This window comes from Neoarius graeffei, chromosome 21, assembly GCF_027579695.1.
Source record: "Neoarius graeffei isolate fNeoGra1 chromosome 21, fNeoGra1.pri, whole genome shotgun sequence".
Taxonomy (NCBI): Eukaryota; Metazoa; Chordata; class Actinopteri; order Siluriformes; family Ariidae; genus Neoarius; species Neoarius graeffei.
In genome coordinates this window covers 55,807,220-55,821,381 of record NC_083589.1, presented here as the reverse complement: position 1 = coordinate 55,821,381, position 14,162 = coordinate 55,807,220, and the positions used below count along the sequence as shown (strand labels likewise).

Here is a 14,162-nt window from a genome sequence, read left to right as displayed (position 1 = left end):
CGTGTGTGTGTTGTGCTCAGCGTTGCGTGTGTGTGTTGTGCTCAGCGTTGCGTGTGTGTGTGTGTTGTGCTCAGCGTTGCGTGTGTGTGTTGTGCTCAGCGTTGCGTGTGTGTTGTGCTCAGCGTTGTGTGTGTGTGTGTTGTGCTCAGCGTTGTGTGTGTGTGTGTTGTGCTCAGTGTTGCGTGTGTGTGTTGTGCTCAGCGTTGCGTGTGTGTGTGTGTTGTGCTCAGCGTTGCGTGTGTGTGTGTGTGTGTGTTGTGCTCAGCGTTGTGTGTGTGTGTGTTGTGCTCAGCGTTGTGTGTGTGTGTGTTGTGCTCAGCGTTGTGTGTGTGTGTGTTGTGCTCAGCGTTGTGTGTGTGTGTGTTGTGCTCAGCGTTGTGTGTGTGTGTGTTGTGCTCAGCGTTGCGTGTGTGTTGTGCTCAGCGTTGCGTGTGTGTGTTGTGCTCAGCGTTGCGTGTGTGTGTTGTGCTCAGCGTTGCGTGTGTGTGTGTGTGTGTGTTGTGCTCAGCGTTGCGTGTGTGTGTTGTGCTCAGCGTTGTGTGTGTGTGTTGTGCTCAGCGTTGCGTGTGTGTGTGTGTGTGTTGTGCTCAGCGTTGCGTGTGTGTGTTGTGCTCAGCGTTGCGTGTGTGTGTGTGTGTTGTGCTCAGCGTTGCGTGTGTGTGTTGTGCTCAGCGTTGCGTGTGTGTGTGTGTGTGTTGTGCTCAGCGTTGCGTGTGTGTGTTGTGCTCAGCGTTGCGTGTGTGTGTTGTGCTCAGCGTTGCGTGTGTGTGTTGTGCTCAGCGTTGCGTGTGTGTGTGTGTGTGTGTTGTGCTCAGCGTTGCGTGTGTGTGTTGTGCTCAGCGTTGCGTGTGTGTGTTGTGCTCAGCGTTGCGTGTGTGTGTTGTGCTCAGCGTTGCGTGTGTGTTGTGCTCAGCGTTGCGTGTGTGTTGTGCTCAGCGTTGCGTGTGTGTGTTTTGCTCAGTGTTGCGTGTGTGTGTTGTGCTCAGCGTTGCGTGTGTGTGTTGTGCTCAGCGTTGCGTGTGTGTTGTGCTCAGCGTTGCGTGTGTGTTGTGCTCAGCGTTGCGTGTGTGTGTTTTGCTCAGCGTTGCGTGTGTGTGTTGTGCTCAGCGTTGCGTGTGTGTGTTGTGCTCAGCGTTGCGTGTGTGTGTTGTGCTCAGCGTTGCGTGTGTGTGTTGTGCTCAGCGTTGTGTGTGTGTGTGTTGTGCTCAGCGTTGCGTGTGTTGTGCTCAGCGTTGCGTGTGTGTTGTGCTCAGCGTTGCGTGTGTGTTGTGCTCAGCGTTGCGTGTGTGTTGTGCTCAGTGTTGCGTGTGTGTGTTGTGCTCAGTGTTGCGTGTGTGTGTTGTGCTCAGCGTTGCGTGTGTGTGTTGTGCTCAGCGTTTTGTGTGTGTGTGTGTGTGTGTGTGTTGTGCTCAGCGTTGCGTGTGTGTGTGTGTGTGTTGTGCTCAGCGTTGCGTGTGTGTGTTGTGCTCAGTGTTGCGTGTGTGTGTTGTGCTCAGCGTTGCGCGTGTGTGTTGTGCTCAGCGTTTTGTGTGTGTGTGTGTGTGTTGTGCTCAGCGTTGCGTGTGTGTGTTGTGCTCAGCGTTGTGTGTGTGTTGTGCTCAGCGTTGTGTGTGTGTGTGTTGTGCTCAGCGTTGTGTGTGTGTTGTGCTCAGCGTTGCGTGTGTGTTGTGCTCAGCGTTGCGTGTGTGTGTTGTGCTCAGCGTTGCGTGTGTGTGTTGTGCTCAGCGTTGCGTGTGTGTGTGTGTGTGTTGTGCTCAGCGTTGCGTGTGTGTGTGTGTGTGTGTGTGTGTGTTGTGCTCAGCGTTGCGTGTGTGTGTGTGTGTTGTGCTCAGCGTTTTGTGTGTGTGTGTGTGTGTTGTGCTCAGCGTTGCGTGTGTGTGTGTGTGTGTTGTGCTCAGCGTTGCGTGTGTGTGTTGTGCTCAGCGTTGCGTGTGTGTGTTGTGCTCAGCGTTGCGTGTGTGTGTGTGTGTGTTGTGCTCAGCGTTGCGTGTGTGTGTGTTGTGCTCAGCGTTGCGTGTGTGTGTGTTGTGCTCAGCGTTGCGTGTGTGTTTTGTGCTCAGCGTTGCGTGTGTGTGTTGTGCTCAGCGTTGCGTGTGTGTGTGTGTTGTGCTCAGCGTTGTGTGTATGTGTTGTGCTCAGCGTTGCGTGTGTGTGTGTGTGTGTGTTGTGCTCAGCGTTGCGCGTGTGTGTTGTGCTCAGCGTTTTGTGTGTGTGTGTGTGTGTGTGTTGTGCTCAGCATTGCGTGTGTGTGTGTGTTGTGCTTAGCGTTGCGTGTGTGTGTGTTGTGCTCAGTGTTGCGTGTGTGTGTTGTGCTCAGCGTTGTGTGTGTGTGTTGTGCTCAGCGTTGTGTGTGTGTGTTGTGCTCAGCGTTGCGTGTGTGTTGTGCTCAGCGTTGCGTGTGTGTTGTGCTCAGCGTTGCGTGTGTGTTGTGCTCAGCGTTGCGTGTGTGTGTTGTGCTCAGCGTTGCTTGTGTGTTGTGCTCAGCGTTGCGTGTGTGTGTGTGTTGTGCTCAGCGTTGCGTGTGTGTGTTGTGCTCAGCCTTGCGTGTGTGTGTGTGTGTGTGTTGTGCTCAGCGTTGCGTGTGTGTGTGTTGTGCTCAGCGTTGCGTGTGTGTGTGTTGTGCTCAGTGTTGCGTGTGTGTGTTGTACTCAGCGTTGCGTGTGTTGTGCTCAGCGTTGCGTGTGTGTGTTGTGCTCAGTGTTGCGTGTGTGTGTTGTGCTCAGCGTTGCGTGTGTGTGTTGTGCTCAGCGTTTTGTGTGTGTGTGTGTGTGTGTGTGTGTGTGTGTGTGTTGTGCTCAGCGTTGCGTGTGTTGTGCTCAGCGTTGCGTGTGTGTGTTGTGCTCAGTGTTGCGTGTGTGTGTTGTGCTCAGCGTTGCGTGTGTGTGTTGTGCTCAGCGTTGCGCGTGTGTGTTGTGCTCAGCGTTTTGTGTGTGTGTGTGTGTGTGTGTGTGTTGTGCTCAGCGTTGCGTGTGTGTGTGTGTGTTGTGCTCAGCGTTGCGTGTGTGTGTGTTGTGCTCAGTGTTGCGTGTGTGTGTTGTGCTCAGCGTTGTGTGTGTGTGTGTTGTGCTCAGCGTTGTGTGTGTGTGTGTTGTGCTCAGCGTTGTGTGTGTGTGTGTTGTGCTCAGCGTTGTGTGTGTGTGTGTTGTGCTCAGCGTTGCGTGTGTGTGTGTTGTGCTCAGCGTTGCGTGTGTGTTGTGCTCAGCGTTGCGTGTGTGTTGTGCTCAGCGTTGCGTGTGTGTGTTGTGCTCAGCGTTGCGCGTGTGTGTTGTGCTCAGCGTTTTGTGTGTGTGTGTGTGTGTGTGTGTGTTGTGCTCAGCGTTGCGTGTGTGTGTGTGTGTTGTGCTCAGCGTTGCGTGTGTGTGTTGTGCTCAGCGTTGCGTGTGTGTGTTGTGCTCAGCGTTGCGTGTGTTGTGCTCAGCGTTGCGTGTGTGTGTTGTGCTCAGTGTTGTGTGTGTGTGTGTGTTGTGCTCAGCATTGCGTGTGTGTTGTGCTCAGCGTTGCGTGTGTGTGTTGTGCTCAGCGTTGCGTGTGTGTTGTGCTCAGCGTTGCGTGTGTGTGTTGTGCTCAGCGTTGCGTGTGTGTGTTGTGCTCAGCGTTGCGTGTGTGTGTTGTGCTCAGCGTTGCGTGTGTGTTGTGCTCAGCGTTGCGTGTGTGTGTTGTGCTCAGTGTTGTGTGTGTGTGTGTTGTGCTCAGCGTTGCGTGTGTGTGTGTTGTGCTCAGCGTTGCGTGTGTGTGTTGTGCTCAGCGTTGCGTGTGTGTGTTGTGCTCAGCGTTGCGTGTGTGTGTTGTGCTCAGCGTTGCGTGTGTGTTGTGCTCAGCGTTGCGTGTGTGTGTTGTGCTCAGCATTGCGTGTGTGTGTGTTGTGCTCAGCGTTGCGTGTGTGTGTTGTGCTCAGCGTTGCGTGTGTGTGTTGTGCTCAGCGTTGCGTGTGTGTGTGTTGTGCTCAGCGTTGCGTGTGTGTTGTGCTCAGCATTGCGTGTGTGTGTTGTGCTCAGCGTTGCGTGTGTGTGTGTGTTGTGCTCAGCGTTGCGTGTGTGTGTGTGTTGTGCTCAGCGTTGCGTGTGTGTGTGTGTTGTGCTCAGCGTTGCGTGTGTGTGTTGTGCTCAGCGTTGCGTGTGTGTGTGTTGTGCTCAGCATTGCGTGTGTGTGTGTTGTGCTCAGCGTTGCGTGTGTGTGTTGTGCTCAGCGTTGCGTGTGTGTGTGTGTTGTGCTCAGCGTTGCGTGTGTGTGTGTGTTGTGCTCAGCGTTGCGTGTGTGTGTGTGTTGTGCTCAGCGTTGCGTGTGTGTGTTGTGCTCAGCATTGCGTGTGTGTGTTGTGCTCAGCGTTGCGTGTGTGTGTTGTGCTCAGCGTTGCGTGTGTGTGTGTGTTGTGCTCAGCGTTGCGTGTGTGTGTTGTGCTCAGCGTTGCGTGTGTGTGTGTGTTGTGCTCAGCGTTGCGTGTGTGTGTGTGTTGTGCTCAGCGTTGCGTGTGTGTGTGTGTTGTGCTCAGCGTTGCGTGTGTGTTGTGCTCAGCGTTGCGTGTGTGTGTTGTGCTCAGCATTGCGTGTGTGTGTGTTGTGCTCAGCATTGCGTGTGTGTGTGTTGTGCTCAGCGTTGCGTGTGTGTGTTGTGCTCAGCGTTGCGTGTGTGTGTTGTGCTCAGCGTTGCGTGTGTGTGTTGTGCTCAGTGTTGCGTGTGTGTGTGTTGTGCTCAGCGTTGCGTGTGTGTTGTGCTCAGCGTTGCGTGTGTGTGTGTTGTGCTCAGCGTTGCGTGTGTGTGTTGTGCTCAGCGTTGCGTGTGTGTGTGTTGTGCTCAGCGTTGCGTGTGTGTGTTGTGCTCAGCGTTGCGTGTGTGTGTTGTGCTCAGCGTTGCGTGTGTGTGTTGTGCTCAGCGTTGCGTGTGTGTGTGTGTTGTGCTCAGCGTTGCGTGTGTGTGTTGTGCTCAGCGTTGCGTGTGTGTTGTGCTCAGCGTTGTGTGTGTGTGTGTTGTGCTCAGCGTTGTGTGTGTGTGTGTTGTGCTCAGTGTTGCGTGTGTGTGTTGTGCTCAGCGTTGCGTGTGTGTGTGTGTTGTGCTCAGCGTTGCGTGTGTGTGTGTGTGTGTGTTGTGCTCAGCGTTGTGTGTGTGTGTGTTGTGCTCAGCGTTGTGTGTGTGTGTGTTGTGCTCAGCGTTGTGTGTGTGTGTGTTGTGCTCAGCGTTGTGTGTGTGTGTGTTGTGCTCAGCGTTGTGTGTGTGTGTGTTGTGCTCAGCGTTGCGTGTGTGTTGTGCTCAGCGTTGCGTGTGTGTGTTGTGCTCAGCGTTGCGTGTGTGTGTTGTGCTCAGCGTTGCGTGTGTGTGTGTGTGTGTGTTGTGCTCAGCGTTGCGTGTGTGTGTTGTGCTCAGCGTTGTGTGTGTGTGTTGTGCTCAGCGTTGCGTGTGTGTGTGTGTGTGTTGTGCTCAGCGTTGCGTGTGTGTGTTGTGCTCAGCGTTGCGTGTGTGTGTGTGTGTTGTGCTCAGCGTTGCGTGTGTGTGTTGTGCTCAGCGTTGCGTGTGTGTGTGTGTGTGTTGTGCTCAGCGTTGCGTGTGTGTGTTGTGCTCAGCGTTGCGTGTGTGTGTTGTGCTCAGCGTTGCGTGTGTGTGTTGTGCTCAGCGTTGCGTGTGTGTGTGTGTGTGTTGTGCTCAGCGTTGCGTGTGTGTGTTGTGCTCAGCGTTGCGTGTGTGTGTTGTGCTCAGCGTTGCGTGTGTGTGTTGTGCTCAGCGTTGCGTGTGTGTTGTGCTCAGCGTTGCGTGTGTGTTGTGCTCAGCGTTGCGTGTGTGTGTTTTGCTCAGTGTTGCGTGTGTGTGTTGTGCTCAGCGTTGCGTGTGTGTGTTGTGCTCAGCGTTGCGTGTGTGTTGTGCTCAGCGTTGCGTGTGTGTTGTGCTCAGCGTTGCGTGTGTGTGTTTTGCTCAGCGTTGCGTGTGTGTGTTGTGCTCAGCGTTGCGTGTGTGTGTTGTGCTCAGCGTTGCGTGTGTGTGTTGTGCTCAGCGTTGCGTGTGTGTGTTGTGCTCAGCGTTGTGTGTGTGTGTGTTGTGCTCAGCGTTGCGTGTGTTGTGCTCAGCGTTGCGTGTGTGTTGTGCTCAGCGTTGCGTGTGTGTTGTGCTCAGCGTTGCGTGTGTGTGTTGTGCTCAGTGTTGCGTGTGTGTGTTGTGCTCAGTGTTGCGTGTGTGTGTTGTGCTCAGCGTTGCGTGTGTGTGTTGTGCTCAGCGTTTTGTGTGTGTGTGTGTGTGTGTGTGTTGTGCTCAGCGTTGCGTGTGTGTGTGTGTGTGTTGTGCTCAGCGTTGCGTGTGTGTGTTGTGCTCAGTGTTGCGTGTGTGTGTTGTGCTCAGCGTTGCGCGTGTGTGTTGTGCTCAGCGTTTTGTGTGTGTGTGTGTGTGTTGTGCTCAGCGTTGCGTGTGTGTGTTGTGCTCAGCGTTGTGTGTGTGTGTGTTGTGCTCAGCGTTGTGTGTGTGTGTGTTGTGCTCAGCGTTGTGTGTGTGTTGTGCTCAGCGTTGCGTGTGTGTTGTGCTCAGCGTTGCGTGTGTGTGTTGTGCTCAGCGTTGCGTGTGTGTGTTGTGCTCAGCGTTGCGTGTGTGTGTGTGTGTGTTGTGCTCAGCGTTGCGTGTGTGTGTGTGTGTGTGTGTGTGTGTTGTGCTCAGCGTTGCGTGTGTGTGTGTGTGTTGTGCTCAGCGTTTTGTGTGTGTGTGTGTGTGTTGTGCTCAGCGTTGCGTGTGTGTGTGTGTTGTGCTCAGCGTTGCGTGTGTGTGTTGTGCTCAGCGTTGCGTGTGTGTGTTGTGCTCAGCGTTGCGTGTGTGTGTGTGTGTGTTGTGCTCAGCGTTGCGTGTGTGTGTGTTGTGCTCAGCGTTGCGTGTGTGTGTGTTGTGCTCAGCGTTGCGTGTGTGTTTTGTGCTCAGCGTTGCGTGTGTGTGTTGTGCTCAGCGTTGCGTGTGTGTGTGTGTTGTGCTCAGCGTTGTGTGTATGTGTTGTGCTCAGCGTTGCGTGTGTGTGTGTGTGTGTGTTGTGCTCAGCGTTGCGCGTGTGTGTTGTGCTCAGCGTTTTGTGTGTGTGTGTGTGTGTGTGTTGTGCTCAGCATTGCGTGTGTGTGTGTGTTGTGCTCAGCGTTGCGTGTGTGTGTGTTGTGCTCAGTGTTGCGTGTGTGTGTTGTGCTCAGCGTTGTGTGTGTGTGTTGTGCTCAGCGTTGTGTGTGTGTGTTGTGCTCAGCGTTGCGTGTGTGTTGTGCTCAGCGTTGCGTGTGTGTTGTGCTCAGCGTTGCGTGTGTGTTGTGCTCAGCGTTGCGTGTGTGTGTTGTGCTCAGCGTTGCTTGTGTGTTGTGCTCAGCGTTGCGTGTGTGTGTGTGTTGTGCTCAGCGTTGCGTGTGTGTGTTGTGCTCAGCCTTGCGTGTGTGTGTGTGTGTGTGTTGTGCTCAGCGTTGCGTGTGTGTGTGTTGTGCTCAGCGTTGCGTGTGTGTGTGTTGTGCTCAGTGTTGCGTGTGTGTGTTGTACTCAGCGTTGCGTGTGTTGTGCTCAGCGTTGCGTGTGTGTGTTGTGCTCAGTGTTGCGTGTGTGTGTTGTGCTCAGCGTTGCGTGTGTGTGTTGTGCTCAGCGTTTTGTGTGTGTGTGTGTGTGTGTGTGTGTGTGTGTGTGTTGTGCTCAGCGTTGCGTGTGTTGTGCTCAGCGTTGCGTGTGTGTGTTGTGCTCAGTGTTGCGTGTGTGTGTTGTGCTCAGCGTTGCGTGTGTGTGTTGTGCTCAGCGTTGCGCGTGTGTGTTGTGCTCAGCGTTTTGTGTGTGTGTGTGTGTGTGTGTTGTGCTCAGCGTTGCGTGTGTGTGTGTGTGTTGTGCTCAGCGTTGCGTGTGTGTGTGTTGTGCTCAGTGTTGCGTGTGTGTGTTGTGCTCAGCGTTGTGTGTGTGTGTGTTGTGCTCAGCGTTGTGTGTGTGTGTGTTGTGCTCAGCGTTGTGTGTGTGTGTGTTGTGCTCAGCGTTGTGTGTGTGTGTGTTGTGCTCAGCGTTGCGTGTGTGTGTGTTGTGCTCAGCGTTGCGTGTGTGTTGTGCTCAGCGTTGCGTGTGTGTTGTGCTCAGCGTTGCGTGTGTGTGTTGTGCTCAGCGTTGCGCGTGTGTGTTGTGCTCAGCGTTTTGTGTGTGTGTGTGTGTGTGTGTGTGTTGTGCTCAGCGTTGCGTGTGTGTGTGTGTGTTGTGCTCAGCGTTGCGTGTGTGTGTTGTGCTCAGCGTTGCGTGTGTGTGTTGTGCTCAGCGTTGCGTGTGTTGTGCTCAGCGTTGCGTGTGTGTGTTGTGCTCAGTGTTGTGTGTGTGTGTGTGTTGTGCTCAGCATTGCGTGTGTGTTGTGCTCAGCGTTGCGTGTGTGTGTTGTGCTCAGCGTTGCGTGTGTGTTGTGCTCAGCGTTGCGTGTGTGTGTTGTGCTCAGCGTTGCGTGTGTGTGTTGTGCTCAGCGTTGCGTGTGTGTGTTGTGCTCAGCGTTGCGTGTGTGTTGTGCTCAGCGTTGCGTGTGTGTGTTGTGCTCAGTGTTGTGTGTGTGTGTGTTGTGCTCAGCGTTGCGTGTGTGTGTGTTGTGCTCAGCGTTGCGTGTGTGTGTTGTGCTCAGCGTTGCGTGTGTGTGTTGTGCTCAGCGTTGCGTGTGTGTGTTGTGCTCAGCGTTGCGTGTGTGTTGTGCTCAGCGTTGCGTGTGTGTGTTGTGCTCAGCATTGCGTGTGTGTGTGTTGTGCTCAGCGTTGCGTGTGTGTGTTGTGCTCAGCGTTGCGTGTGTGTGTTGTGCTCAGCGTTGCGTGTGTGTGTGTTGTGCTCAGCGTTGCGTGTGTGTTGTGCTCAGCATTGCGTGTGTGTGTTGTGCTCAGCGTTGCGTGTGTGTGTGTGTTGTGCTCAGCGTTGCGTGTGTGTGTGTGTTGTGCTCAGCGTTGCGTGTGTGTGTGTGTTGTGCTCAGCGTTGCGTGTGTGTGTTGTGCTCAGCGTTGCGTGTGTGTGTGTTGTGCTCAGCATTGCGTGTGTGTGTGTTGTGCTCAGCGTTGCGTGTGTGTGTTGTGCTCAGCGTTGCGTGTGTGTGTGTGTTGTGCTCAGCGTTGCGTGTGTGTGTGTGTTGTGCTCAGCGTTGCGTGTGTGTGTGTGTTGTGCTCAGCGTTGCGTGTGTGTGTTGTGCTCAGCATTGCGTGTGTGTGTTGTGCTCAGCGTTGCGTGTGTGTGTTGTGCTCAGCGTTGCGTGTGTGTGTGTGTTGTGCTCAGCGTTGCGTGTGTGTGTTGTGCTCAGCGTTGCGTGTGTGTGTGTGTTGTGCTCAGCGTTGCGTGTGTGTGTGTGTTGTGCTCAGCGTTGCGTGTGTGTGTGTGTTGTGCTCAGCGTTGCGTGTGTGTTGTGCTCAGCGTTGCGTGTGTGTGTTGTGCTCAGCATTGCGTGTGTGTGTGTTGTGCTCAGCATTGCGTGTGTGTGTGTTGTGCTCAGCGTTGCGTGTGTGTGTTGTGCTCAGCGTTGCGTGTGTGTGTTGTGCTCAGCGTTGCGTGTGTGTGTTGTGCTCAGTGTTGCGTGTGTGTGTGTTGTGCTCAGCGTTGCGTGTGTGTTGTGCTCAGCGTTGCGTGTGTGTGTGTTGTGCTCAGCGTTGCGTGTGTGTGTTGTGCTCAGCGTTGCGTGTGTGTGTTGTGCTCAGCGTTGCGTGTGTGTTGTGCTCAGCGTTGCGTGTGTGTGTTGTGCTCAGCGTTGTGTGTGTGTGTTGTGCTCAGCGTTGCGTGTGTGTGTGTGTGTGTGTTGTGCTCAGCGTTGCGTGTGTGTGTTGTGCTCAGCGTTGCGTGTGTGTTGTGCTCAGCGTTGCGTGTGTGTGTTGTGCTCAGCGTTGCGTGTGTGTGTTGTGCTCAGCGTTGCGTGTGTGTGTGTGTGTTGTGCTCAACGTTGCGTGTGTGTGTGTTGTGCTCAGCGTTGCGTGTGTGTGTTGTGCTCAGCGTTGCATGTGTGTGTTGTGCTCAGCGTTGCGTGTGTGTGTTGTGCTCAGCGTTGCGTGTGTGTGTTGTGCTCAGCGTTGTGTGTATGTGTTGTGCTCAGCGTTGCGTGTGTGTGTGTGTGTGTGTTGTGCTCAGCGTTGCGCGTGTGTGTTGTGCTCAGCGTTTTGTGTGTGTGTGTGTGTGTGTGTTGTGCTCAGCGTTGCGTGTGTGTGTGTGTGTGTTGTGCTCAGCGTTGCGTGTGTGTGTGTTGTGCTCAGTGTTGCGTGTGTGTGTTGTGCTCAGCGTTGTGTGTGTGTGTTGTGCTCAGCGTTGTGTGTGTGTGTTGTGCTCAGCGTTGTGTGTGTGTGTGTTGTGCTCAGCGTTGCGTGTGTGTTGTGCTCAGCGTTGCGTGTGTGTTGTGCTCAGCGTTGCGTGTGTGTTGTGCTCAGCGTTGCGTGTGTGTGTTGTGCTCAGCGTTGCTTGTGTGTTGTGCTCAGCGTTGCGTGTGTGTGTGTGTTGTGCTCAGCGTTGCGTGTGTGTGTTGTGCTCAGCCTTGCGTGTGTGTGTGTGTGTGTTGTGCTCAGCGTTGCGTGTGTGTGTGTTGTGCTCAGCGTTGCGTGTGTGTGTGTTGTGCTCAGTGTTGCGTGTGTGTGTTGTGCTCAGCGTTGCGTGTGTTGTGCTCAGCGTTGCGTGTGTGTGTTGTGCTCAGTGTTGCGTGTGTGTGTTGTGCTCAGCGTTGCGTGTGTGTGTTGTGCTCAGCGTTTTGTGTGTGTGTGTGTGTGTGTGTGTGTTGTGCTCAGCGTTGCGTGTGTGTGTGTGTGTGTTGTGCTCAGCGTTGCGTGTGTGTGTTGTGCTCAGTGTTGCGTGTGTGTGTTGTGCTCAGCGTTGCGCGTGTGTGTTGTGCTCAGCGTTTTGTGTGTGTGTGTGTGTGTGTGTGTTGTGCTCAGCGTTGCGTGTGTGTGTGTGTGTGTGTTGTGCTCAGCGTTGCGTGTGTGTGTGTTGTGCTCAGTGTTGCGTGTGTGTGTTGTGCTCAGCGTTATGTGTGTGTGTGTTGTGCTCAGCGTTGTGTGTGTGTGTGTTGTGCTCAGCGTTGTGTGTGTGTGTGTTGTGCTCAGCGTTGCGTGTGTGTTGTGCTCAGCGTTGCGTGTGTGTTGTGCTCAGCGTTGCGTGTGTGTTGTGCTCAGCGTTGCGTGTGTGTTGTGCTCAGCGTTGCGTGTGTGTGTTGTGCTCAGCGTTGCGTGTGTGTGTTGTGCTCAGCGTTGCGTGTGTGTGTGTGTGTGTTGTGCTCAGCGTTGCGTGTGTGTGTTGTGCTCAGCGTTGCGTGTGTGTGTGTGTGTTGTGCTCAGCGTTGCGTGTGTGTGTGTTGTGCTCAGCATTGCGTGTGTGTGTGTTGTGCTCAGCGTTGCGTGTGTGTTTTGTGCTCAGCGTTGCGTGTGTGTGTTGTGCTCAGCGTTGCGTGTGTGTGTGTGTGTTGTGCTCAGCGTTGTGTGTGTGTGTTGTGCTCAGCGTTGCGTGTGTTGTGCTCAGCGTTGCGTGTGTGTGTTGTGCTCAGTGTTGCGTGTGTGTGTTGTGCTCAGCGTTGCGTGTGTGTGTTGTGCTCAGCGTTGCGCGTGTGTGTTGTGCTCAGCGTTTTGTGTGTGTGTGTGTGTGTGTGTGTTGTGCTCAGCGTTGCGTGTGTGTGTGTGTTGTGCTCAGCGTTGCGTGTGTGTGTGTTGTGCTCAGTGTTGCGTGTGTGTGTTGTGCTCAGCGTTGTGTGTGTGTGTGTTGTGCTCAGCGTTGTGTGTTTGTGTGTTGTGCTCAGCGTTGTGTGTGTGTGTGTGTTGTGCTCAGCGTTGTGTGTGTGTGTGTTGTGCTCAGCGTTGCGTGTGTGTTGTGCTCAGCGTTGCGTGTGTGTTGTGCTCAGCGTTGCGTGTGTGTGTTGTGCTCAGCGTTGCGTGTGTGTTGTGCTCAGCGTTGCGTGTGTGTGTTGTGCTCAGCGTTGCGTGTGTGTGTTGTGCTCAGCGTTGCGTGTGTGTGTTGTGCTCAGCGTTGCGTGTGTGTGTTGTGCTCAGCGTTGCGTGTGTGTGTTGTGCTCAGCGTTGCGTGTGTGTGTTGTGCTCAGCGTTGCGTGTGTGTGTTGTGCTCAGCATTGCGTGTGTGTGTGTTGTGCTCAGTGTTGCGTGTGTGTGTTGTGCTCAGCGTTGCGTGTGTGTGTGTGTTGTGCTCAGCGTTGCGTGTGTGTGTGTGTGTGTTGTGCTCAGCGTTGTGTGTGTGTGTGTTGTGCTCAGCGTTGTGTGTGTGTGTGTGTTGTGCTCAGCGTTGTGTGTGTGTGTTGTGCTCAGCGTTGTGTGTGTGTGTGTTGTGCTCAGCGTTGCGTGTGTGTTGTGCTCAGCGTTGCGTGTGTGTGTTGTGCTCAGCGTTGCGTGTGTGTGTTGTGCTCAGCGTTGCGTGTGTGTGTTGTGCTCAGCGTTGCGTGTGTGTGTGTTGTGCTCAGCGTTGCGTGTGTGTGTGTTGTGCTCAGCGTTGCGTGTGTGTGTTGTGCTCAGCGTTGCGTGTGTGTGTTGTGCTCAGCGTTGCGTGTGTGTGTTGTGCTCAGCGTTGCGTGTGTGTGTTGTGCTCAGCGTTGCGTGTGTGTGTGTGTTGTGCTCAGCGTTGCGTGTGTGTGTTGTGCTCAGCGTTGCGTGTGTGTGTTGTGCTCAGCGTTGTGTGTGTTGTGCTCAGCGTTGTGTGTGTGTGTGTTGTGCTCAGTGTTGCGTGTGTGTGTTGTGCTCAGCGTTGCGTGTGTGTGTGTGTTGTGCTCAGCGTTGCGTGTGTGTGTGTGTTGTGCTCAGCGTTGCGTGTGTGTGTGTGTGTGTGTGTGTGTTGTGCTTTGCGTTGTGTGTGTGTGTGTTGTGCTCAGCGTTGTGTGTGTGTGTGTTGTGCTCAGCGTTGTGTGTGTGTGTGTTGTGCTCAGCGTTGCGTGTGTGTTGTGCTCAGCGTTGCGTGTGTGTGTTGTGCTCAGCGTTGCGTGTGTGTGTTGTGCTCAGCGTTGCGTGTGTGTGTGTGTGTGTGTTGTGCTCAGCGTTGCGTGTGTGTGTTGTGCTCAGCGTTGTGTGTGTGTGTTGTGCTCAGCGTTGCGTGTGTGTGTGTGTGTGTGTTGTGCTCAGCGTTGCGTGTGTGTTGTGCTCAGCGTTGCGTGTGTGTGTGTGTGTTGTGCTCAGCGTTGCGTGTGTGTGTGTTGTGCTCAGCGTTGCGTGTGTGTGTTGTGCTCAGCGTTGCGTGTGTGTGTGTGTGTGTGTGTTGTGCTCAGCGTTGCGTGTGTGTGTTGTGCTCAGCGTTGTGTGTGTGTGTTGTGCTCAGCGTTGCGTGTGTGTGTGTGTGTGTGTGTTGTGCTCAGCGTTGCGTGTGTGTGTTGTGCTCAGCGTTGCGTGTGTGTGTGTGTGTGTGTTGTGCTCAGCGTTGCGTGTGTGTGTTGTGCTCAGCGTTGTGTGTGTGTGTTGTGCTCAGCGTTGCGTGTGTGTGTGTGTGTGTGTTGTGCTCAGCGTTGCGTGTGTGTGTTGTGCTCAGCGTTGCGTGTGTGTGTGTGTGTGTTGTGCTCAGCGTTGCGTGTGTGTGTTGTGCTCAGCGTTGCGTGTGTGTGTTGTGCTCAGCGTTGCGTGTGTGTTGTGCTCAGCGTTGCGTGTGTGTGTTGTGCTCAGCGTTGTGTGTGTGTTGTGCTCAGCGTTGCGTGTGTGTGTGTGTGTGTGTGTTGTGCTCAGCGTTGCGCGCGTGTGTGTGTGTGTGTGTGTGTTGTGCTCAGCGTTGCGTGTGTGTGTTGTGCTCAGCGTTGCGTGTGTGTGTTGTGCTCAGCGTTGCGTGTGTGTTGTGCTCAGCGTTGCGTGTGTGTGTTGTGCTCAGCGTTGCGTGTGTGTGTTGTGCTCAGCGTTGCGTGTGTGTTGTGCTCAGCGTTGCGTGTGTGTGTTGTGCTCAGCGTTGCGTGTGTGTTGTGCTCAGCGTTGCGTGTGTGTGTTGTGCTCAGCGTTGCGTGTGTGTGTTGTGCTCAGCGTTGCGTGTGTGTTGTGCTCAGCGTTGCGTGTGTGTGTTGTGCTCAGCGTTGTGTGTGTGTTGTGCTCAGCGTTGCGCGTGTGTGTGTGTGTGTGTGTGTGTGTTGTGCTCAGCGTTGCGCGCGTGTGTGTGTGTGTGTGTGTGTGTTGTGCTCAGCGTTGCGTGTGTTGCTGATGTTCATTGAGCCTGAGAGTTTGTGTGTTGATGAGTTGCAGGTTGTGTTCAGTGTGTGGAGACGGAGCTCAGTAAACACACACTTTTATTTTCCACTCACTCTG

The 14,162-nt window shown here is 54.4% G+C and overlaps 1 protein-coding gene across 3 annotated transcripts in view; it reads left to right on the top strand.

The window, feature by feature from the left end:
• tmtc1 (transmembrane O-mannosyltransferase targeting cadherins 1) overlaps positions 1-14,162 on the top strand; it is a 163,527-nt gene that overhangs the window by 20,810 nt on the left and 128,555 nt on the right. The window lies entirely within an intron of this gene.